The sequence below is a fragment of the Microtus pennsylvanicus genome, chromosome 12 (assembly GCF_037038515.1).
Source record: "Microtus pennsylvanicus isolate mMicPen1 chromosome 12, mMicPen1.hap1, whole genome shotgun sequence".
NCBI lineage: Eukaryota > Metazoa > Chordata > Mammalia > Rodentia > Cricetidae > Microtus > Microtus pennsylvanicus.
In genome coordinates, this window is record NC_134590.1 from 86,628,225 (window position 1) to 86,652,896 (window position 24,672).

Consider the following 24,672-nt stretch of genomic DNA (forward strand, 5'->3'; position numbering starts at 1 on the left):
CCTCTGGCATCATAGGAACCAGAGTGAAGCACAACTAACTGTTCCAAGAAATGACCAATCACACACAAAATACCTGCACCAATATTATCTCCTAAAACTGATCAGGCCCAAAATAAACCTCATTTCCCCAAATTGTGGGAAAATTAATGGTAAACTTGAGTAATGCAAAAAATCATGATGTTATGGACTGTAGGGCATTGGGCTGAGGTGGGTTGTGAATGTTATGGTTTTGTTGCAGTCTAGAAGATATATTGTCCCCACAAACTGTGTCCCAGATACCTTAAGACAATTTTTCATTTCAAAGAGGATGACATGAAAATGATAGAGAGTCATATCAATACTGGTCTTGGAGCATTTGTTGAATGGTGAGGTAAGATTATTTGGCAAGGTAAAGAAAAAGCTGTAGGTAGCAATTGTCACCTAGTTCCAGGAGGAACACACAGCCAGCAGTCCCCTAAATTCTCAGGTTGTGTGACAATAAGGAGCCAGTAGGCCAAGGTCAGAGACTGAAGCAGGAATTGAAATGATGTTTGTATTATTTAGGTCAGGGGGTGTTAAAGAGTTGGAGGAATGTTGAATCACCTAGGGGTTGAATAATCAGGATATATTTTCTCTGGATTTTAATAGTGCTACTGGGGTACCTAGAGTTGTAGAGCTTACTAATATCACCTATTTCATACCTGGGATCCCAGGGTCCAAGATACAGACATAAAGAACCACATCTTGTCAATAAAGGAGGCAATCAGAGTGACAATGCACATATGGAAAATGGTATTGGTAAGACCAACATAGGCAACCTTAATATCTCTCTGGCCACTCATAACAATAGCATTCTGTCTGATCATAGAGAAAGCAAGTGAAAAGGTCAATAAATGAAGGAGGATGGATGGAGGATAGCAGTAATGGTACTCTAATTGGCTTCTGATAGCCTGCTATGGAACAATTTCCAGACCCTCTTTGGAGGGATTGTTTGTTATAAGTGAGTGATTTGTGAATCTCAAATCTCCATATGTATGAGTTGCCATGGACAGAAGCAGATGAGACGAAAATAAAGAAGAGTCTAAGTCCCATCTAGTAAATTAAGCATAGCTGCAGGGGTAAAGCCTCATTCTTCTAGAATCAGGAACAAGGTGGTTGATCACCATGTCCTCTGAAATTTAAGGGAGCAGGATACTGTTAGGGTTGATTTATAGGAAGAGAAATTGTCTTGAGGCAGGGGAGTAAAAGCATGAGGCAGAATAGGTGAATTCAATGAGGATTCAAGCTTAATCACTGTGGGGCTTACAAGAATTAATTTGAAGGGACCCTGACATTTTGGGTAAAGGGGTGAAGGAAATTGGTCTGAAGAAGAGACAAGAACCTGATCCCCAAAGTGGACTGGAGACAGACAGGACTTGGCACATGGATGGGATAGGCAATGGTCAGTAAAGTTCCATAAAAGGGAGAAGTGACAGAGTAAAGGAGTAAGTTGTCAGGGAAGGTGAGGGTTTGGATGAAAGATCAGGGACCAGAACCAGCCATCTATACCTGAGCTCAAATAATGAAATGGAAAGGTTACTTGTTCTGTAGACTGAGGAGGGCCAGCGGGAGAACTTTACAAATTGAGCTGAAGTTCTTGTGATACTTTGGCAAGGGTAGTTTTTTTAATGACAAGTTGGTTTATTCTATGTTTCCTGAGAACTGGAGATGGTATGGAATATATGGAAATGGTTATGGATGTTGAGGGCTATGGATAGGATTTGGGAAATATGGGAGGTGAATTCGGGGCCATTTTCTGGACTGGAGGAGGTGGGGTTCCAAAAGAAAGAATTATTTCAGGAAAAAGAGTTTGGAGACTAATGGTGGGGAATGCCTTTACCTACTTTACAAAGATGTCCACTGAGATCAGAAGTTACCTAATACATTTGACTGTGAGCATGTGGGTAAAGTCAAGTTGCCAGTCAGTTCCAGGGAAAGAACTTCTTGCCTGGTATGTAAGAAAATGGGGACTATGATTACTGAGTTTGGGTCTATCATTTGACAGATTTTACAAGAGGAAATCACAACCCAAAAGAAATGCAAATCCTGTAGGGTAGGCTGCAGGTGGTCCTCAGTGAAATGAAACAAGACTTGGTTATTAGGATGAAAGAGCTGGTATAGCTAGGACAGAGTTTTTTGAGTGTCAGGAGTGGTAGTGGAGATGTGGATTTTAGTGCAAGGATGTCCTACAGTGGGTGAAATGGGTCTGAGTCTCAAAAGGCCATGGCTCTAGCCACTTTGTTGGCAGCATAATTATTTCCCTTACAGATACTTGAATTGTCAGCCTGGTAGGACCAGAAATGGGCAATTCCTATAGCTGTAGAGAAATAAGAAGCTTTGAGGATGACTATGTTGATCTGAGTTGATGATGTTCCTTGTGTTGAAAGTAGTCTATACTCTTTCCAGAGGGTGGTATGGAACAGGATAATGTGAAGGGCATTTTTGTAATCTGTAGATATGTTGTGATTGTCACTGTGCCAATTAGAAAATGTGGGTGAGAGCTATTATTTCAGCCTGTTAATTAGTGCTATGACAAGAAAGAGCCTGTGCCTCAACCCCCTCAGTATCTGATACTGTGGCACAGCCTGCTTTAAGGATATCCTCATGTAAAAAGAAGCTGCTGTCTGTGTACCAGGCATAGATGGCTTGAGGCATTGTACTCGCCTATGTGTTCAAAGGAAGAAATAATAGTTCCTCTAATATTTCCATGTAAGGATGGAATAGAGGGTAATCTGTGTTTGTTGAGTGGCAGGCATGATCAGAAAGTAAGTGTGGTATCTTCTACTAGTGGCAGCTGGAGAGAACAAACTCAAGACGGAGAGTTTGTAAGATTATACATTAAAAGGGGTGGGACAGGTTGTGGGGGAGAAGCTAGTGGTGGGTGCTGACAGCATTTATCTTCAGATACTATGATACTATGATGTTGTACAGCCTTTACTACAGCTGTGTCAGAAGAACATGTAATAGGTTTTGCAGGTAGCTGACCCCATGAATTCATGGATGAGGAGTTTAACAGCTGCTAGAGTGCCTATGTAGGGGGCCTATCCCTTGGTGGTAAGGTTGATTTTTCGCATACTTGCCACAGTTGCAAAGGAATGTTCCAGTTGGTAGCCTAGGACACTGAGGTCATATCCCTCTTTCTCTGATACACAGAGGGAGAAGGGGTAGACTAGATCAGGGAGGTGTTATGCTGGGGCCTGAAAAATGGCATGTTTGAGCTTCTGAAAGGGCCTGGTAATGGTTTTGAGAAGGGGTTTGTGTGAAGGGCCAAGGATAGAGCCTAGGAAAGAAGGGAAAAGGAAGAGATCTCAGATGATAACAAACTGTCTATTCCCATGAATGATAAAAATCTTCTTTTTAGCACAGGTGGCTATGAGGAACTGGATTATGTGTCTTCTACCCAAGGTAATAGCTTTCAGGGTTGGGGTAATGGTTAGCTCCCAGTAGGTGACCTGAGAGGTGGACAGTTGGATGGTAAGGCTCTATAGCTATAAGAAATTTAGAAGAGCAGATGTGTTAATCTGAATAATTTGTTGTGATGGACTATAGAGAAAAATCACCTGCATACTGTATATGTTTAGATTTGGGGACAGACAGAGTATACCAGAGGCCGGGACCTGGACAAGTAGCAATTGGCCAAGTCTAGTATTCACTATCATTCTAGAGCCTCAAGAGACTTAAGCCTATCATCTCTAACCTCCTAAGAAAAAGATTTTGCTCCACATCTTCATCCTTTAATACCCTATACTTGTAGTTAAAAAGCCCAATGGGACCTACTGCTTGGCTAAAGATCTCTGGCTCATCGATTCTGCACTGATCCCATTCCATACTGTCATGGCTAATCCTTCCCAGCCCCTGGCCACTGTACCTTCAGGAACCTCCTATTTCTTAGCCCTGGACCCTAAGGATGCCTTCTTCTCAATAGCCCTAGACACTTGGTCACAATATACGTTTGCTTTCACCTGGCCTACCTACCCTGATACCACATCTTTACCCATTTCACTTGTGTTCCCCAGGCATGCACCTTTGAGAATAAAGGCATGCACTTCTCTGTTTCTATGGTAACTATTGTCACTATTGGGATTAAAAATGTATGTTACCACTGCCTGGTTTATAAGGTTGGCCAGTGTGGATGTTTTACTTTTCTGATCCTCAGACAAGTTTTATTTATTAAAATACAAGTGAAATGCCACTACATTTCTCCTTTTTGTATAAAATAAGGAAGGCTATGGTACAGGAGAATTGTCTGTATTCTGTCAATCATGTTTTAAATAAACACTGATTGGCCAGGCAGTTGGTATAGGAAGGAAAACCAGACAGGAAGTAGAAATGATGCAATGAGAACAGGAGATTTTCTTTGGGGTTTGCTGCTGGCTATGGGGTACCAGGCAGGACAGAAACCCCAACAAGCAAGCTATAACTAATATAAGAAAAACTATATACAATAAGTACAATAACTATATACAATATATACAGACAATAAATTTATCAACACTATCTAATCCATTTGCATTTGACTAGTATTAACAAAAATACTCCTATTCTGTCCTATTTTGGTGAGTACAAAGTCTGGTACCTAATTTACATTCTATCATAACTTGCATTACCATCCAAAATTATCTTTCAATATCTCTCAACATTACATACTTTACATTTCTTTAGTGAATTTGTTTTCTAAGTCTCATAAACAAGGGAGACTATAACTATCTAGTTTTATTTTTCTTTTGTGGTTTTTCGAGACAGGGTTTCTCTGTGGTTTTAGAGCCTGTCCTGGAACTAGCTCTTGTAGACCAGGCTGGTCTCGAACTCACAGAGATACGCCTGCCTCTGCCTCCCGAGTGCTGGGATTAAAGGCATGTGCCACCACCGCCCGGCCAACTATCTAGTTTTCAACTACCTCAGAGACCCAAGAAGTAAATAATATTAACTGAGTAAGCAGGAAATGTAATCAAGCAACATTAAAAAAAATGTGAATAATGACAGAAACAGCTCTCTGCCTAGACAGTCACCCAAAGTTTCTCTGAAAATTGGGGTATCCATCTTTAGACTGTAGGCTTAGTACTCTAGTACTAGTACTCTGACAGGCTTTTTTTTATGAGCAGTGTTTTTGAAAGACTGTCCTACCTTGTCTGGGCAGGGTTTGGCAGTCACTGTCTTTGTGTCCTGCTTTTTCCAATAAGATAGCATACTGTCAGCAGTTGAGGCAAGGACATTTTCTTACCCAGTGGCTTGCTTTTGCCACAAAGAAAGTCAACTCCATGTGAAGTTTCTTCAATGTCCATTGTCTTCTTTGAAATAGATTGGTACTGCCAGCATTAGACCATGGCTCATTGTTGTAAAAAGGAAACAACAACATGTTATTAAAACATCTTAAATGCCATATTCTGTAGATCTCAGAAGTGTTTGAAGATGACCTGTCTATCCAAATTATATCTTCATTTGACTTTGAAAGCATATCAATGTGACTACAAGTTCTATTAGGTGATTAATTATTAACCTGCGTTTGTTTATTATCCTAAACAGTTGTTAATAATAATTTTCAAGGAATAAAGATTTGCATTGCATTGTTAAATTAGCTGCACAGGTACAATACCATGAACATGATTAGAAATGTATGCACAGTATGTTTTAACAAAATTAATCTCAAATATGTATCAAAATACAAAATTTGTATACATTATACAAAATTCCAATCCAATGTAAAACATTTAAAACTAATAGTTGTGATTTAAAACTATATTTAATAATGCACTTTTTTATCCTATCATAAATATATATCCTCCCTTTTCCTTTTCAGAGTAGAATCAATAATCTATTTTTTACCCTATCGTATCTATATCCCCTTTTTTCTTTTCAAAACAAGAACCTTGAATCTAGTTTCCCTTTTTAGCATTTTTCCTGATTTTTATCAATAACAACTTGTAACCAACACTTTAAACAAAAACAAACATCCATAATCAAATTCTTGGGAATGTGGTATAGTTTTCTAGGACACTTCCTGCTGATTGGGGGCACTGATAATCCTATGGGGATCCAAAAAAATATGAAGATTATTGTCAGGTCCTGACTGAAGTATTCTGTGAAGCTAGATCATCTCTGGCAGCAGTCTTGAAACTCTTCTTGGTATACAACTTTGAAGAAACTGCATCAGAGATACTACGTGTAGTGGCATTTTATTTGTATTTTAATAAATAAAACTTGTCTGACAATCAGAAAAGTAAAACCGCCACACTGACCAGCCTTTTAGACTAGGTTATATATACCTTTAATTCCAGTAGCCACATTAGCTCACATAGAAACTGGGTGGTGCGTGCTTTTAATCCCAGTGGTGTATGCCTTTAATACCACTTCTAGGGAGGATTAAAAAATGGAAGGAGACAGCTATAGGACATAGTTTCATTCTGAGATTTCTAGAGGTAGAATCACTATATGAAACTGAGGTAAAGGTATACCTTACTTTCACTCTTACTCCATGCTGGTTGTGTGGCTGGGTAGCTGACCACTAACATCCTCCTCTCTTTGTTCTTTTTCTTGATCTTCCTGCTTCCTTTACATTTCTATTCCTATTTATACCACCTATCTTTTTCCAACCAGACCCACCTATCCTTTCTCCTGTCTCATTATTGGCCATTCAGCTCTTTATTTGTTCAACAGGTGTTTTAGACAGGCAAAGAATCAGAGCTTCACAGAGATAAACAAGTTCAGCATAAAAAGAAACAACACATCTTACATTATTAAACAAATGATCCAAAACATAAACAAATATAGTACACAATAAAATAGTATACCACAGCAACTTTACTAACCATGTTTGAAGCAGGGACACAGAGGTCCTCAAGTCTTAGGAGAAAAGGAGACTGGAGTGTTGCCAAAGGTGGTCAAATCGCCTTGGTCAGAATTTGGTGTTTCTGTTTATGAACCTTTTCATCTCTCCCATGGTACAGCTTAAAGGCAAGCACTAATAAATCTGCCTGTGAGGTTAGGGGTCCTCTCTCTAGATGCTTATGCTTAATTCTTATTTGTAAGACTATTTACACTGGAGACTTCACGCTTGATATATAGCTTGCTTAGCATTATCATCTCCACCTTAAAAGTCAGTGTGCATGTATGATTCCTGCTATTGACTTTTCCTCAGGACACCACAGAGATGCGCTCAATCCATTTCTCCTCACTAATACTTTTGAAGTCACAGTTGGTTGGAAGTATTTGCTAAAAATCTATGATTTTCCACTAGGCAAGGAGTGAAAATTTAATTTTTAGGTTCAGCAATTCAGAAAATCTGAACTACAATGTAGACACTCTATTCCAGCACATTGAATTCACCTATCACTAACTCCTGTGTCTCTCTTTTCAATAACCATTTTTTCTTGGTCTTGTCATCATCCTCCTTCTTTCCCTTATTTATCCTAGATCTACTTAGCAGCAAAGATACGTATCCAGTAAACATCTACCTGCAGAATTCTGGCACAATACTTAGGTACTCCTAAGAAGGGAACCTACTATTTGTTTTTCTCCCTCATAAGTCTTAGTTCTACTTGTAATTTCCAGTCACAATTTGAAGTCCCATCTAAAAGAACACCTGAAATAAGAGATTTTATTATATTCTACCATGGTCTGACATTCCACACCATTTCTGCTGTTTTCAGCCCTTGTCACCTCACTGAGGCCCCTAAACATTCTATCTGTTTTTTATTTCTTCTCCATTTTTTTTATTTTTAGTTTTTCTGTTCACATTTTGCAAATGTGTGTCCACCTTTGTAGTTTTACAAGTTTGTGATTGCATGGGATGGGTGCTTTTTGTGCTTGAATGCATGTTGATGACAGAGGTCAACCGTTAGGGCCATTCCAGAGTAATCATCTATTTCAACTTTTGAAAAAAGGATTTTCACTCACACCTGGAGCTTATCTTTTAGGCAAGGCTAAAATTACCCTCTTGCTGCTTCCCATGTGCTGGGATTACATATGCCACTGTATAAAACTTCTTAAATGTATCATTATGATTGAAATATAGTCTTTTATTCAAGAACTAGTTTAAATAACTAAGTAATTTCCCCAATACCTGACAAGCCCTAGATTATTAATAACATATTATTATATTAATTCTCATTCAGGTTGATACTTGATTCAATAATAAGTCAAACCTTTCACCTAGTGTACAAGGTACTTTATAGGATAGTTGTTCAAATTTCTACTTTGAAAAGTATACTTTTTCCTTCAAAGGAAGGGGTTGGGTGTTTTTATGTGTATGCATGTGTGTATGTGTGTGTGTGTGTGTGTGTGTGTGTGTGTGTCAAAGAGAGAGAGAGCTAGAGAGAGAGAGAGAGAGAGAGAGAGAATAGAAAGAGAAAGAGATAGAGAGTGTATTTTGCTTGTTTTGTTTTTTGTTCATATGTTTATTTATTTCCTATGCGATATTAGGCCTACAAAAGATTGAAATGAGGTTTTTCTGGAACTATTTCATTTCCAAAATCTGAAATTTAAGGTATCATAACAATGGTTCCTTACTCCATTTGGGTTCTCCTTGTGCTTTATATTTTAAGAAATGGTTTTACAGCAATCAAGTACATTTTGGGTAGGCATTTAATGTAACCATTTATCTGTACTCATTTAGGTATGTTATATAACAATTCTATGCAATTATTAAGCCAGCAAGTACCTTCTACTCTATATAATCTCTCTACTGATTCTCTTGCAAAAAGTTGTTGTCTACAAATCTTATTTATATAAAGAGAATTCTATTCAAGGTATCATAATATCACCTTCTTATAGATAATTAGTAATAATAAAGAACAATACTGTATGGATGAATTAAGTTCCTTAATTTGCAGTTTTTAAGAAAATGACCTAGATACTGGGGTATTATTTAAGAGAGAACACTTCTTATAGACTGAAAATCAACTCAGAATTCATTTTATGCCTTGTTTCAAGTTATTTTTGTTGTGCTAATGACATTAAATGAAAACACAATTTCAACTGGAAGATGAAGGTGCCTCTCAGAGATTTAAGTTATATTAGAAGTTTATATATATAATAAAGTTGCCTATGTATTCATAATATATGAAAATAAACAAGTATTTGCCAAAATGAATGACTGCATATAGAACATTTATTGATTTAAATAAGAAATCTAAAACTGACAAGAGGCTACTGGGACTCAGGACTAAGTGAATAGACACAGGTGAGTCAAGGACAGGTAAATTAAAAATAAAACCAATACCCAGCAATGAGACTGTGTGAGTGCAGATTTTAGGGAAATGTTAAACATTAAAAATTATGAAGAAAAATATCAAACCTATGATCATCTAACTACAGTAAGCTTTATTAAATATGGTCCAGGAAGAATGACATTTCCCAGTCAATGCCGATAACTCCCAGAAAATGGTACTGAATAGGTCAGTCAGATGCTCATAAGGACAGAAACTCACAAGGCTGTTGAATGTTCTACTGTCATTTAATTGGGGCATATGGTACTTTTTGCCAGTGTCAAATTATACACAAGCATATATCTGGATGTACTTTCTGCCTATATTTCTCATGCCTACATGTGATCAAGCACATTCTGGGAGTTGGGGCAACCATGCTTGTCTACTGAAGTGAAAGCACATGAGTTGTTATCTTAAACGAATAATCCCCAGCATTCCAGGAAGTTATCTGACTTTGGCCAAGTGTAATGTCTCTCTCTCTGTGTAAGTGTATGTGTTGTATTTATACGTGTTTGTTTGTTTGAGAATGTATGTATATATATAGTCGCACATGGTATGTGGTAGACACAGGTGGATATCAACTGTTTTTCTTCCTTGTTCTTCATTTTATTTGCTCAGACAGAATCCTCTATTGAACCTGCAATTGGTTGTTGCAGAGGAGTCGGGGGGGGGGGGGGGGTTGTTTGACCTGGCCACCAGGCTAGCTTACACCTGAGATAACCACACAGAAACTGTGAAACTGTATTCATTAAAACACTGCTCGGCCATTAGCTCTAACTTCTTATTAGCTAATTCTTACATCTTTTTTTTCTTTATTTTTTTGTTTATTTTTTTTAATTGTTGACAAAAAAAATTCTGCCTCCTCCCCATTTCTCATTTCCCTCCCCCTCCTCCCACACATTGTTCCCTCTCACTCCCCTCCCCCTCTCCCCCTCCCCCCACTCCATTCCCCCTCCTTCTCGAGAATGAAGAGCAGTCCAGATTCCCTGCCCTGAGGGAAGTCCAAGGTCCTCCCACTTCTATCCAGGTCCAGGAGGGTGAGCATCCAAACAGGCTAGGCTCCCACAAAGCCAGTTCATGTATTAGGATCGAAACCTAGTGCCATTGTCCTTGGCTTCTCATCAGCCTTCATTGTCCACCATGTTCAGAAAGTTTGGTTTCATCCCATGCTTATTCAGTCCCAGTCCTGCTGGCCTTGGTGAGCTCCCAATAGATCAGTTCCACTGTCACAGTGGGTGGGTGCACCCCTCGCTGTCCTGACTTCCTTGCTCATGTTCTCCCTCCTTCTGCTCCTCATTTGGATCTTAAGAGCTCAGTCTGGTGCTCCTATTTGGGTCTCTGTCTCTATCTTGATCCATCGCCAAATGAAGGTTCTAAGGTGATATGCAAGATATTCATCAGTATGGCTATAGGATAGGGTCATTTCAGGTTCCCTCTCCTCAGTTGCCCAAGGTACTATTTGTAGATGATATGATAGTGTACATAAACGACCCCAAAAATTCCACCAAAGAACTCCTACAGCTGATAATAACCTTTAGTAGCGTGGCAAGATACAAAATCAATTCCAAAAAATCAGTTGCCCTTCTATACACAAAGGATAAGGAAGCAGAGAGGGAAATCAGAGAAGCATCACCTTTCACGATAGCCACAAATAGCATAAAATATCTTGGGGTAACTCTAACCAAGAAAGTGAAGGATCTATTTGACAAGAACTTTAAGTCTTTGAAGAAAGAAATTGAAGAGGATACCAGAAAATGGAAGGATCTCCCTTGCTCTTGGATTGGGAGGATCAACATATTAAAAATGGCAGTTCTACCAAGGGCAATTTATAGATTCATTGCAATCCCCATTAAAATCCCATCAAAATTCTTCACAGATCTTGAGAGGACATTAACCAACTTTATATGAAAAAAAAAACTCTATTACAGAGCTTCAGTATTGAAAACAGCTTGGTATTGGCATAAGAACAGAGAAGTTGATCAATGGAATAGAGTAGAAGACCCAGATTTTAACCCACAAACCTATGAACACCGATTTTTGATAAAGGAGCTAAAAGTATTCAATGGAAGAAAGAAAGCATCTTCAACAAATGGTGCTGGCAGAACTGGTTGTCAACCTGTAGAAGAATGAAAATAGATCCATATCTATCCCCACGCATAATTCTTACATTTTAATTTAACCCATTGCTATTCATCTGTGTAGTGCCACATGACTGTGACTTACCAGCAACATTCTAACCAGCATCCATTTCAGGCATCTGCCACTCTGCCCTTCTTCCCAGCATTCAGTTCTGTCTACTCCACCTACATAAGTTTTGTCCTATCAGCTAGGCCAAGGCAGTTTCTTTATTCATTACCCAATGAAATAGAAGGAACTCCTACACAATTTTTTCTTTTCTGTTTAAACAAAAAGGAAGGCTTTAACTTTAACATAGTAAAATTACATATAACAAAACAGTTATCAAGCAAGAATTAGAGTTACAATATTTATAATTACTTTATCTTTTATCATAACAAAGGAAAACTATCTATTCTTCAACTTTATCAAAGACTTTAGAAGGATATACTATTACCTATGTAAACTGGAAGTGCATTATAAACAACTTCAAAAACTCTAGAATTGACAGAGACATCTCACTGACTGGACAGTCACCCAAAGTTCTTCTGTACTGTTGGGGCATCGATCTTTAGCCTACAGATCCATAGTGTCCATCAGACTTTCCCATGAAGCAAGAAATTTTAAAGACAGTTCAGTCACTTTCTTCTGTGTCTTGCAGAATGTCTCACAAAGTTTTTCATAAAGCAGGAACCCTAAAGGACTATCTCATCTTTAGGCAAGTTAAGCAGTTATCTCTCTGTGGGTACTGGATGTTCAATGAAGCAGTCCAGGCAAGAGAAGTTTCTTGCCCAAATAGCTAGCAAACTCCTTAAGGAGCCTCTTTGATGCCCATCTTTCTCTTTAATTAGCTTATTCTGCCAGGAACAGATGCATCTCATTGTCATGAAAAAAAACCTAAGTTCTTAAAACATTTTATATACCATATTCTGTAGTCTTTTGAAGATATGAAGAATGCCTATCTAACTGAAATATATCTCTATATATCTAGAAAATCTAACATGACTAAAAGCTTGACTCTAATCAATGATTATTCATTAACAACCTATATTTCCTAATTATACATTACATTTTTCAATGAGCTATATAATCACAATACCTTAATTACGAGCCTAAATATACATATAAAAAGATTGACCTTAAATTGATATCAATAAAGCAAAATCCATACAAAATTATTCATATCTATATCATCACCTTTTAAATGTAAAAGAATATTTATAAACAATATTTGGGAATATGGACACAGTTTTTTCTCTCCAAACTGCTTCATGCTGTATGGGGGCATTGTTAATCAGGTCTTTCATGGTATACCCTGTGTGCTAGGTTCATCTCAGTCAGCAGTTGAGCGAATGAATTTTAGGAGGTTGTTCACAGCAATTGTTCTGGAGGCCTTAATCTATGAAACCATATTGGTGTAGAAGCAATCCACAGATTCTCATCTTCTGTGAAAACAAAAGAAGGACCACTTTTCCAAAGCTTCATATCCTTAGACTCTAATTCTGAAGTCATAATACTTTATAATATACATGTTGGTTTAGCTTAGCAGCTCACACAATGAAATGTCTCTCTGCACTTAGATACTTCCCAGTCAAAAATTTCAAAGAAAACATGATAATATATAGAATCCAGACTCTCTGTGAATTTTCCATTTTTATGTGGCTTATTTTTTATTTCCTTTAATCTATGACTATCTGTACTCTGTCTCTTTAAAGACATTACCCTTAATTTTAAAGCATTAACTTTATTTTTATGACTTTGTATACTCTATCTTTTCTCTCCCAAGTCCACATATATTTGTACACTATGACCCATTTACAGATCGCTTATGTCTGAGTCTGTCATATTTTGAACCTGTAATATTTTATTGTCCAGGAACACATCTTAAAATGCTAAGCACGTCTTAAAAACTTAAGTTGAAGCATGTAAGGGTAATATGGCACTGCCTGTTTCCTGCCCAGTCCATAACTTAACTGTTCTGTTATTATGATAAAAAAGAAAGTTCCTGTCTGAGATCACCACAGTTCAGCATGGTGGAGCCGCTAGTGCCTCAGAGCCATTTGGTGCCCCTGAACTGCACACAGTTCCAGACACACAGTGAGTCCACCTTGCTATCAAGCAAGCTGCAGCAATCCTCTCACAAACCCCATTCAAATGCTATTTATCCCAAAAGAGTCAGAGGTGGTACTGGCAGCACAGCCCAGAAAGCCAGTATTTTAAAACTGCTACTTTTTTCCTGTTGCAGCTGCTGAGTGAGGAAATTCTCTCTGCGGCACCACACCAGCAAACAGCAAAAAGCTGTGTTAAACTCTACATTTGTGTCTAGAATTCCTTTTACAGCCCTCTCAGGTTTTTTTTTCTTTTCTTTTTTTTTATTGAGAAAAGGAGGAAAAAAATACAAGTTTCCACCTCCTCCCAGCCTCCCATTTCCCTCCCCCTCCTCCCACCCTTCTCCCCCTCCTCCCACCCTTCTACCCCTCCCCCCACTCTTTTCCCCCTCCCTCTCCAGTCCAAAGAGCAGTCAGGGTTCCCTGCCCTGTGGTAAGTCCTACGTCCTCACCCCTCCGTCCATATCTAGGAAGGTGAACATGCAAACTGGCTAGGCTCCCACAAAGCCAGCACATTACGTAGGATCTAAATCCCGTGCCATTGTCCTTTGCGTCTCATCAGCCCTCATTGTTCAACATGTTCAGAGAGTCCAGTTTTATCCCATGCTTTTTCAGTCACAGCCCAGATGGCCTTGGTGAGCTCCCAATAGATCAGCTCCACTGTCTCAGTGGGTGGGTGCACCCCTCGTGGTCCTGACTTCTTTGCTCATGTTCTCCCTCCTTCTGCTCCTCATTGGGACCTTGGGAGCTCAGTCCAGTGCTCCAGTGTGGGTCTCTGTCTCTATCTCCATCCATCACCAGATGAAGGTTCTATGATGATATGCAAGATATTCGTCAGTATTGCTCTATGATAGGGTCATTTCAGGTTCCCTATCCTCAGCTGCCCAAGGAACTAACTGGGGACCTCGGCTTGGGCACCTGGGAGCCCCTCTAGGGTCAGGTCTCTTGCCAACCCTAAAGTGGCTCCCTTAACTAAGAATTGTGGTTCCGTGCTCCCCTGTCCAACCTTACTTTATCCCAATCCTCCTGTTTCCCCAAGGCCCCCCCTCCTTCCCTTCTAACTTTTCTCTCCCCATCTCCCCTTACCCCCATCCCATCCCACCCCCAAGATCCCACAGGAAATTTGGGATCAACTTACCCCTGGACCCAGCAATACCACTTTTGGGAATATACCCAAGATATGCCCTATCATATGACAAAAGCATTTGTTCAACTCTGTTCATAGCAGTATTATTTGTAATAGCCAGAATCTGGAAACAACCTAGATGCCCTTCAATGGAAGAATGGATGAAGAAAGTATGGAATATATACACATTAGAGTACTATGCTGTGGTAAAAAACAATGACTTCTCGAATTTTGCATGCAAATGGATGGAAATAGAAAACACTATCCTGAGTGAGGTATCCTAAAGGGGTTAAATCAGCTCCCTTTAGAGGGCGGGGTTTGCCTCAGGCGAATCCCTGCCAATAAAGAGTGCGCGGAGAGGCGGCTCGTCCCTTTTGTTCCTCGCTACCTGTGCTACGCTGGAACTTTGGTTCAGTAAGTTTAACAATAAACTGGTAAATATTCTTTGATATCTGCATTGCCTTTATTTTGTGCCGGTACATCTGGCGCCTCCCCCGTGGGGCTTTGCCGAGAACCGGCCCCTAACGGAGTCTCTTGCACCCCGGGGTCGCTGCGGCGGTCTCTCTGGGCGCGCGCGGAAGAAGTAGAGATTCTGAGCAGTCTCTCTGGGCGCGCGCTGAAACAGCTGAGATCCTGAGCGACTCGATTTTCCCTGCTGCTTGTTAGAGTATCAAGCAGTGAGTTTGATATCCACAGAGCCTTTTTAACAGCGCCTAAGCCTCTGTTCCGAGCCGCCCCGGCCAGATTTCCCGTGCGCAACCGCTCGCCGGCGCGCACGCTGCCTGTGTCTGCTCCCCCTCCCACCACCCCCACCGCCGCCAGCGCTCAGGTCACGTGACAGCGGCCTGAGAGCCCCGACAAAAAATACTTATCAGCTTGGTGTCTGTTTCAATTTTGTTTTTGAGTCCTTTTATTTCAGATTTAGGACACGTGGATTCAACTGGGCTCTTTCGCCACCACTGGCAGGAACCAGTTATTACAGGTAAGAGAACTTTTTCTTTTCTAAATAATGTCTGACAACGTGACCGCAGCCTATTTCAATAGTTCTTTTGAATGCACCATTTGGGAGATCTTACAAGAGGTGTCTACCACACCACATATATGGATATTCCTGGGATTCTTAATTTTCCTTAGCACTATTTGGTTTGATAATAGGAAAATGATCAAATCTCTTAAGGCAGAAGTTGAAAGTTTAAAAACTATTGAGAGTGACAACAATCTTCTCAAGAATCAGTTTGAAGTTCTCCAGGAAGAAAACAAATCTTTGTTTAACATGACTCGGTTAACTGAGCAAAATCTAAAAAAAGTACAGGTTGATGTTAAGGAGAAATTCATTACTATGGAAGAAGGAACAGCTGAATTGGATCGTAAGTTTCAGCAGTCCCTTTCTGATGTTAAGGAGAAATTCATTACTATGGAAGAAGGAACAGCTGAATTGGATCGTAAGTTTCAGCAGTCCCTTTCTGTAGGAACTGAAACGTTAACTGAGAGAATCAAAACTGCTGAATGTGACAATCGAATTTTGTCTAAAGCGTATGACAGATTGGCGGAAAGATTGTCAATACAAGAAGGCACGGTTTATGCCATAAAAATTAGGTCCAAAGATGACAAGTTATCTCTACTGGACAAATTTCATACTCTAGAATCCTCAATGAAGGCTTTAGAACATAATTCTGGGCAGGAGATTCAGACATTACAAAAAGCAATGGTGAATAGAATTGAAAAGATTGAGGAATTTCTAAATTCTGATGAAGAAGAGCAAAGGGTAGAGAGGCAAATTTTAACTACATCTGTGGATAAATCCCTCCGGGACAATTTTCACAAAGCTCTACCTACAGCTCTACATGCCTTTCCTGTAATAACAACAGAAAAGGTGGTTGGTTCCAGAAACCCTAGGGTCATCAAGGAAGATACATGGGAGCCTGTCCGTATGAATGATCTCAAAGAAATTAAACAGGCCATCATGTCTTTTGGGATGCACTCCCCTTTTGTTAAAGAGATGCTAAAATCTTGGGCCACAACAAGCAAAGCAACCCCCTTGGACTGGCTCCAGCTGAGCTCCGCGGTCCTTGAGAGTGGACCGCACTTAAAATGGAAATGCTTATTCAGGCAAGAGGCTAGACTTTTAGAACAGCAGGAAAAGGCGAAGGGAATTGACGTTTCCCTAGATAAAATTCTAGGTGAAGGGCTCTTTTCAGATCCTCAGGAACAAGCTAATTTAGATGAAACCATACTCTCCATGTGTACTACAGCAGCCTTAAGGGCTTGGGACAGAGTACAAGACCCAGGACAGAGAATGGAATCATTTGTCACAGTTAAACAGGGTCAGAGAGAACCCTTCAGTGACTTTTTACAAAGATTAACTAAGGCTGTACAAATGGGGATACCTGACCCAGAAGCAAGACGTATAATAATTGAGTCTTTGGCTTACGAAAATGCTAATGTGGAATGCAAAAGGATCTTGAGGCCTTTAATGTTCAGATCAGCGTCCTTGGAAGAATGGGTCTTGCATACACTAGATGTTGACACATTTGACTATGGCACTGAAGCATGGGTAGAAGAAGCAATTTCCAATGGTAAAAGGAGACACCAGAATACCAAATGTTTTAATTGTGGCAAAATGGGTCATATGAAAAGGAATTGTAAACAACGGGTTTTCAGAAATAATAATAATGCGTCTTCTAGAAATAACAGGAATAGAAGGAATCAGCCTTCAGGTTTATGTAGAAGATGTGGGAAGGGCAGACATTGGACGAATGAATGCAGGTCTACAAGAGATAGACAAGGCAACCTGATACAGACGGGAAACGTGAGAGGGGGGGCCTCTCAGGCCCCCATGGCAAACATGGTTCAGACATTCCCAGTTTCTGCAGAGAACATGCCTCGTCAGGACAATTAGAAAGCCACATGCCTACTGTTACAAGCAATAGTAATCAGAAAGATGAGTTACGTGTGTTTTGGCAAACTTCTATAAATGATCAAAGACCTAAGCTGAGAGTGTGTGTAAATGGCATTTTTATTACTGGCCTACTGGACACAGGTGCTGATGTAAGTATCATTACCCCAGAATCTTGGCATCCATATTGGCCTCTTCAGAATGTAAATGTTCAGCTCCTGGGAATTGGAACCCTATCTCGAGTAAGACAGAGCACGAGATGGGTTGAATGTATAGGGCCTGAGGGACAAATAGGAAAATTAAGGCCTTATGTAGCCAATATTGCAATGAATTTATGGGGTCGTGACCTATTACAACAATGGAATACTCAAATTAACATTCCTGCTACTTCTAGAGCCCATATTTCTGAAAGGAATATTAAAAGTTATTACAAAAGGACAAAACCGGCCATTAGGGCTGTGCAGGAACAAGCAATTGATGTCCCTTCAGAAATACCAACAGCCTTGCCTCTAAAATGGTTGACTGAGAAACCAATATGGACAAAGCAATGGCCTTTAGCTGAGGAAAAGCTACAGGCTTTAGAACAGCTGGTACAAGAGCAACTAGATGCTGGACATATAGAAGAATCTACCAGCCCTTGGAATTCTCCTGTATTTGTGGTTAAGAAAAAATCAGGTAAATGGAGAATGGTGACAGATCTCAGGGCCATCAACAAGGTTATTCAACCTATGGGCCCTCTGCAATCTGGAATTCCGTTGCCCTCTTTATTACCAAAAGGATGGCCTCTCATAGTTATTGATTTGAAGGATTGTTTTTTCACTATACCTTTGCAAAAAGAAGATAGAGAAAAATTTGCCTTCACAGTGCCTACTTATAACAATTCTCAACCTTCGAGGAGGTACCACTGGACCGTCCTCCCCCAGGGTATGTTAAATAGCCCCTCCCTGTGCCAATATTTTGTGAACCAACCATTGCAAATAATACGCAAGAAATTTCCCAAATCTATTGTATACCATTACATGGACGACATATTGTTATCTGATTCAAACATAGATACCTTGAACAGGCTGTTTGAAGAAATACAGATACTGTTACCTAAATGGGGATTGCAAATTGCTCCTGAAAAGATTCAGAAGGGAGATTCTGTTAATTATTTAGGTTATAGAATAGGTTTGCAAAAAATTAAGACACAGAAGGCACAAATTCGGAGAGATCGCTTACGGACTCTTAATGACTTTCAAAGACTGTTAGGAGACATTTCCAGTTTACGACCAACTATTGGGATAACACCTGATCTAATAATTCATTTGAACAAGACCTTGGATGGTGATAAAGATTTAAACAGTCCCAGAGAATTAACAGCTGAAGCAGAAAAGGAACTGACAATGATTGAGGAGAAATTACAACAGGCACATGTGGACAGAGTGAATCCAGAGCTCGATTGTATTCTCGTCATATTACCATCGAAAATTTCTCCTACAGGAATTTTAATGCAGAGAGATGATATTATCTTGGAATGGATCTTTTTACCACATAAACCAAGTAAGAAACTGAAAACTTATGTGGAAAAAGTCTCTGAGTTAATTATAAAAGGCAAGCTGAGACTTCGTCAACTAGCAGGCATAGACCCAGCAGAAATTATAGTGCCTTTCACTGCTGATGAACTAAAGAAATTATGGGAAGATAATGAACCATGGCAAAGAGCTTGTGCTAATTTTTTGGGAGACATTAATAACAACTATCCAAAAAGCAAGCGGCTCAACTTCATAAAGAGAACTTCTTGGATCCTTCCTCGAATAGTCCGTGATGCTCCAATAACTGGAGCCCGTACATTCTATACTGATGCCAATAAATCAGGGAAGGCAGGTTACAAATCAGAAGACTTGGGTAAGGTGGAACAAAGTCCTTATGATTCTGTCCAGAAGGCAGAATTATATGCCATTCTTATGGTACTAAGAGATTTTAAAGAACCTATTAATATAGTTACTGATTCACAATATGCAGAAAGAGTTATTTTACATATTGAAACTGCTGAATTTATACCTGATGATACAGAACTAACCTCATTGTTTATCCAGGTTCAAGATTTGATCAGGAACAGGCTTTGCCCTATGTACATAACACACATCCGATCCCATACGGGTCTGCCAGGTCCTCTAGCACAAGGTAATGCAGAAATTGATCAATTATTGATTGGTAGTGTGCTTCAAGCCTCTGAATTTCATAAAAAAAACATCATGTTAATAGCAAAGGTTTGAAGAAAGAGTTTTCTATTACATGGCAACAAGCTAAGGAGATTGTGAAGAAATGCCCTACCTGCTCTTTCTATAACCAAACGCCACTGCCAGCAGGAGTTAATCCAAAGGGCACTCATAGAAATGAAATCTGGCAGATGGATGTGTTCCACTTTGCAGAATTTGGCAAATTGAAATATGTTCATCACACCATCGACACTTATTCAGGCTTTCAGTGGGCAACTGCTTTAAGTTCAGAAAAAGCTGATTCAGTAATCACTCATTTATTAGAAGTCATGGCTATCATGGGTATACCTACACAAATAAAGACAGATAATGGTCCTGCTTATGTCTCTAGGAAGATGAAACGGTTTTTTGATCATTACAATATTAAGCATGTTACAGGTATACCATACAATCCTACAGGTCAAGCAGTCATAGAAAGATCAAATCGAACTATAAAGGATATGTTGAACAAACAGAAAGGGGTGGAAAACACCCCTAGAAATAGGTTACATAATGCTTTGTTAACCTTGAATTTTCTCAACGCTAACGAGAAGGGAACGACGGCTGCAGAAAGACATTGGATAATGGAAAAGTCTGCTGAACTAAATCAACCAGTTTATTTCAAGGATGTACTGACCTCACAATGGAAGCCAGGAGATGTGCTGCGTTGGGGAAGGGGTTTTGCTCTTATCTCCACAGGTGAGGAAAAATTATGGATACCTTCAAAATTAATAAAGGTTCGGTTTGAGGAAGAGAAGTCACTTGGAAAAGATAAATAACAATTCATTCACAAGGATGACCGACATACAGATGGTAAGGATTACTAATAGGATGGGGGCAGGGTTCTTTTCTTATCTCCACAGGAAAATATTCATCTCCAAAGAATTTGAGGGACCCTGAATATTTAATTACTGATGGATGGAAAATAGATACGACCCATTAAACATCAACAATAAAATTCTATACGTATCGTAAGTATTGGTTTTATATATATTTATGTATATTTATATGTTTTATTGAACACTTCTTTATAAATGTGTAGAGCTGGTTTTGGAGTTGGACTATGGCTCAGTCCTTCTTCAATTCCAAGCCTGTTGATAAGAGATATTTCAAAGTTTCTGTCTCAGGTCAGGAGCCATGAAATGGGACAGAATAAGAATAATTTTATACTTGATAAACTTTCTTTGCCTTCCCTCACATCTGTGTCTTTCTTTATATGTCAGTATAAGTCCTTGTTGTTAATGTTTAAATTTCCCATAACAAGCAACATATTTTCCTACAGTAATTTTTGAAGTTTCCAGGATGAAGATGGGGCCCCACAACACCAACTCAATCTGGTTTTTATGACGTCATGAATTTTTTTTTAAGCACTAATTTTGGATCTGTTTTTTGGTACCAATTGCAAGAGACAATTTCATATGATGCACATTTTTGGCAACGCTCTGGCCGGACCTTCTCGAAACACACAGAGACTAGTTATAGTCTTCTTAAGTCAAAGGTTAATTTGGGAATTTTACCATCGTTTGCTTTCACAGGGGCCCCTAAGAAGAACGTCGCCCCCATGTCAGCTAGAAGCAATCTAAGAGGACGACGTCCCCTCTCCCAACAGAGTTTGCCCACAGGGTTAGGGACATCTTTTAGTGGTTGGTTTAGGGGTGAGGGGACGGGGAGATATTGTATGGAATTAGGGATATATATATATATAAAAAAAAAAAGAGGGGGATTAACTGGGTTGATGGGATGATTGGTATTTGTGACTTACTGTTTTTAGAAAATTATGTTGGTACTGTTTCTTGTATATTGATATATTGAATATTGAATGTGAGTGTTCCTACCTCTATTTTGGTATAAGAGTATGCTTATATTGTATGGATACATCTATCATATCACAATGTACATTTCTACCTCTGGTCCTATTTATGTAATAACATTGTTTACATTTGATAAGTAATGACATTGTTTACAAGTGAAGATCATTGTCTTCATACATTGCACAATTGTTTATTCCCTTAGTTTTCAAATTAGATAGGTATTGAGAATTACATGTTTGTCATATTATTTTTAGGTTAATCAGGTCTTTTAGATACATAGAGATTATTTTCAGTATAGATAGTATAATCTTCAGCTTCTTTGAAGAGCTGTAGAAAATGGCCTTTAATCTAACCTAGAATTCTGTGCCATCGAGACACAATTTACTCCTGGCAACACCACTCTACTCCCGAGAGAACGTTGAGCACCAAAGACACTCCACTGGGAGCTTGTCTTCCTGGCAGAACTGGCCTTTGGGTTAAGAAAAACCCATACCTCAACTACTGACTAAGATATAAACAGGATTGTCTTATCTTGCCAAGACAGGGTAGGATAATCCTAAGAAAGTTCCTTGCATTTGAGAATGGTATGTCAGTTATGTTAGGCCTTAGCCAAAGTTGGTTGACTCAACATTGCAAACGAGATTTTGGGTGATTGCCCAGGCAGTCAGTTGTCTCTGTCATTTGTTGCACATTTTGGATATCTCTTTTTTGTTAAGTAATATTTACTCCCTTCTCAGATCTTTGATGGAGTTGAAGATTATTTAATTGTAGTTACTCTTTAGCAAAACTTTTGCTCTCAATATTGTTTGTTATATTTATCATTTGTTATTATTGTTATAGTTATATTTGGTTTAGTTGTGTCTTATTTAGACAAAAGGGGGAGATAAAGGGGTTAAATCAGCTCCCTTTAGAGGGCGGGGTATTGCCCTGCCAATAAAGAGTGCGCAGAGAGGCGGCTCGTCCCTTTTGTTCCTCGCTACCTGTGCTACGCTGGAACTTTGGTTCAGTAAGTTTAACAATAAACTGGTAAATATTCTTTGATATCTGCATTGCCTTTATTTTGTGCCGGTACAGTATCCCAGACCCAAAAAGATGAACATGGGATGTACTCACTCATAATTGGTTTCTAGCCATAAATAAGGGTCACGGAGTCTACAATAGGTGAATCTAAAGAAGCTAAGTAAGAAGGTGAACCCAAGGAAAAACATATAGTTACCCTCTCAGGTTTTACATAGAGTTAGTTTACCACATTGGAGTGCCAAACTGTTGCAGGGGAGTGGGGGGCCCTTTGTTTGACATGGCCACCTGGCTAGCTTACACCTGAAATAACCACACAGAAACTGTATTCATTAAAACACTGCTTGGCCATTAACTCTAACTTCTTATTGGCTGATTCTTACATCTTAATTTAACCCATTTCTATTAAACTGTTTATTGCCACATGACTGTGGCTGACCAGAAAGATTCTAACCAGCATCCATCTCAGGCAGGAGATCCATGGCATCTGCCACTCTACCCTTCTTCCCAGCATTCAGTTCTGTCTACTCCACCCACCTAAGTTTTGTCCTATTAACTAGGGCAAGGCAGTTTTTTTTATTCATTTACCCAATGAAAACAACACACAAACAGAAGTAACTCCTACTACAGTTGGTTTTTCAGCGAACCCAGTCAGCCAGTTTGCCACAGGATCCCCTGTCTCCACCACTGGACTGCTGAGATTACAGGTAACCCATCATTCTCACACACCCAGCTTTTTTCTGTGGGTGCTGTGAATTGAAACTCTGGCTCCTACACATGCCGTACTTTAATCACTGAGATGACACATTCCCAGCCACTTACACTTGTGGTAAAGTGGTTTAAACACTGAGACACATTCCCAGTCCCACTGTGAGAATTTTATAAACTTGCTTCTAAAAATCTTTATGACTGCTAGGATCCCTGAAAACAAAATTTATTCCATTAACTTTAAAATAATAGTGGAGAACTTAATTATAAGTGATAATCACTAGCAGTTCATCTTTAAACATTACCTGAGTCAATACATGGGTGCATGATAATGAAGAGTGAAGATTAAATTCATATGTGAGTTTGAGAAAAAAAATAAAAATGTAACATGAAATAAACTGCTTTTGGGGTATCAGGAAATGTTACAACAACCAGTCATGTTTGTTGTTTTTATTGCTTTGATCTAAAACATGAGTGGCACAAACCTAAAAACAAAACCAAAGAAGAAAATGTACAATTGATTTAAATGATTTTGTTATTTCATCAAGCCTTTAGTCAAAATGATCAGTAGTACTGTAATTCATACTGTGAAAAATTACTTTCTTTGAAAGATAAAAATGTCACTCACATCCACAGTCAGGAGCAAAAGTATTGTGCTCTTGGGAGACTGTAAGATGACATCTGAATCTACCTGTCACTGTCTCCTTCTTTTGCTTGGGTTGTTATCCTTTTACCTTAAATCTCTATAAGAAAAACGAGGTCAGCATTTAAAATTTCTACATCAGATTCCTGTCTCCAAAGACCCTGAGGGACTTCATGGAGCATTAATGATTCTTTTTTCTCCTATACACTGCCAAAGTAAATTCTTAATCATACATGTTATGTAACTTTTAAAACTATTTTATTTATAAATTATTGAGTGGAGAACATTTGTCATGGTTCTCATATGGAGGTCAGAAGGACATTGTAAGGTCATTTCACTCCTGTTACCTTTAGTGTGTCAGGGATTAAACTCAGTTGGCAAAACTCTCAGAGTCAGGACATCTTGCATACCCTATGAAAGAATTTTAAGGAATTTGTTTCTTTTTTATCAGGGCATTTCCCCTCTGTGGAATTTAAAACATAGGATATGAAATTACTATTATATTGTTCTTGAGTTCAAATTGTATACTTAATACAATAGGAGTCAAAAATGAATATATTTGCTCAAAGTCTGTCATGAGCATAGTAAAATCCATAGCTTTTCTTAGGCCAATCATATCTGTAGCTTTTAAATGATCTACCACATACAGCAAAGTGTTCACTAAAGGATAACAACAGCCTAAAAACAATGTGTTCATATACATATACACATGTGTATATATGTGTTTTGTATGTGTTTGCTAATAGTAGTCAGAATCATTTGGAAATTAGATTGAGATGCTGTGTGT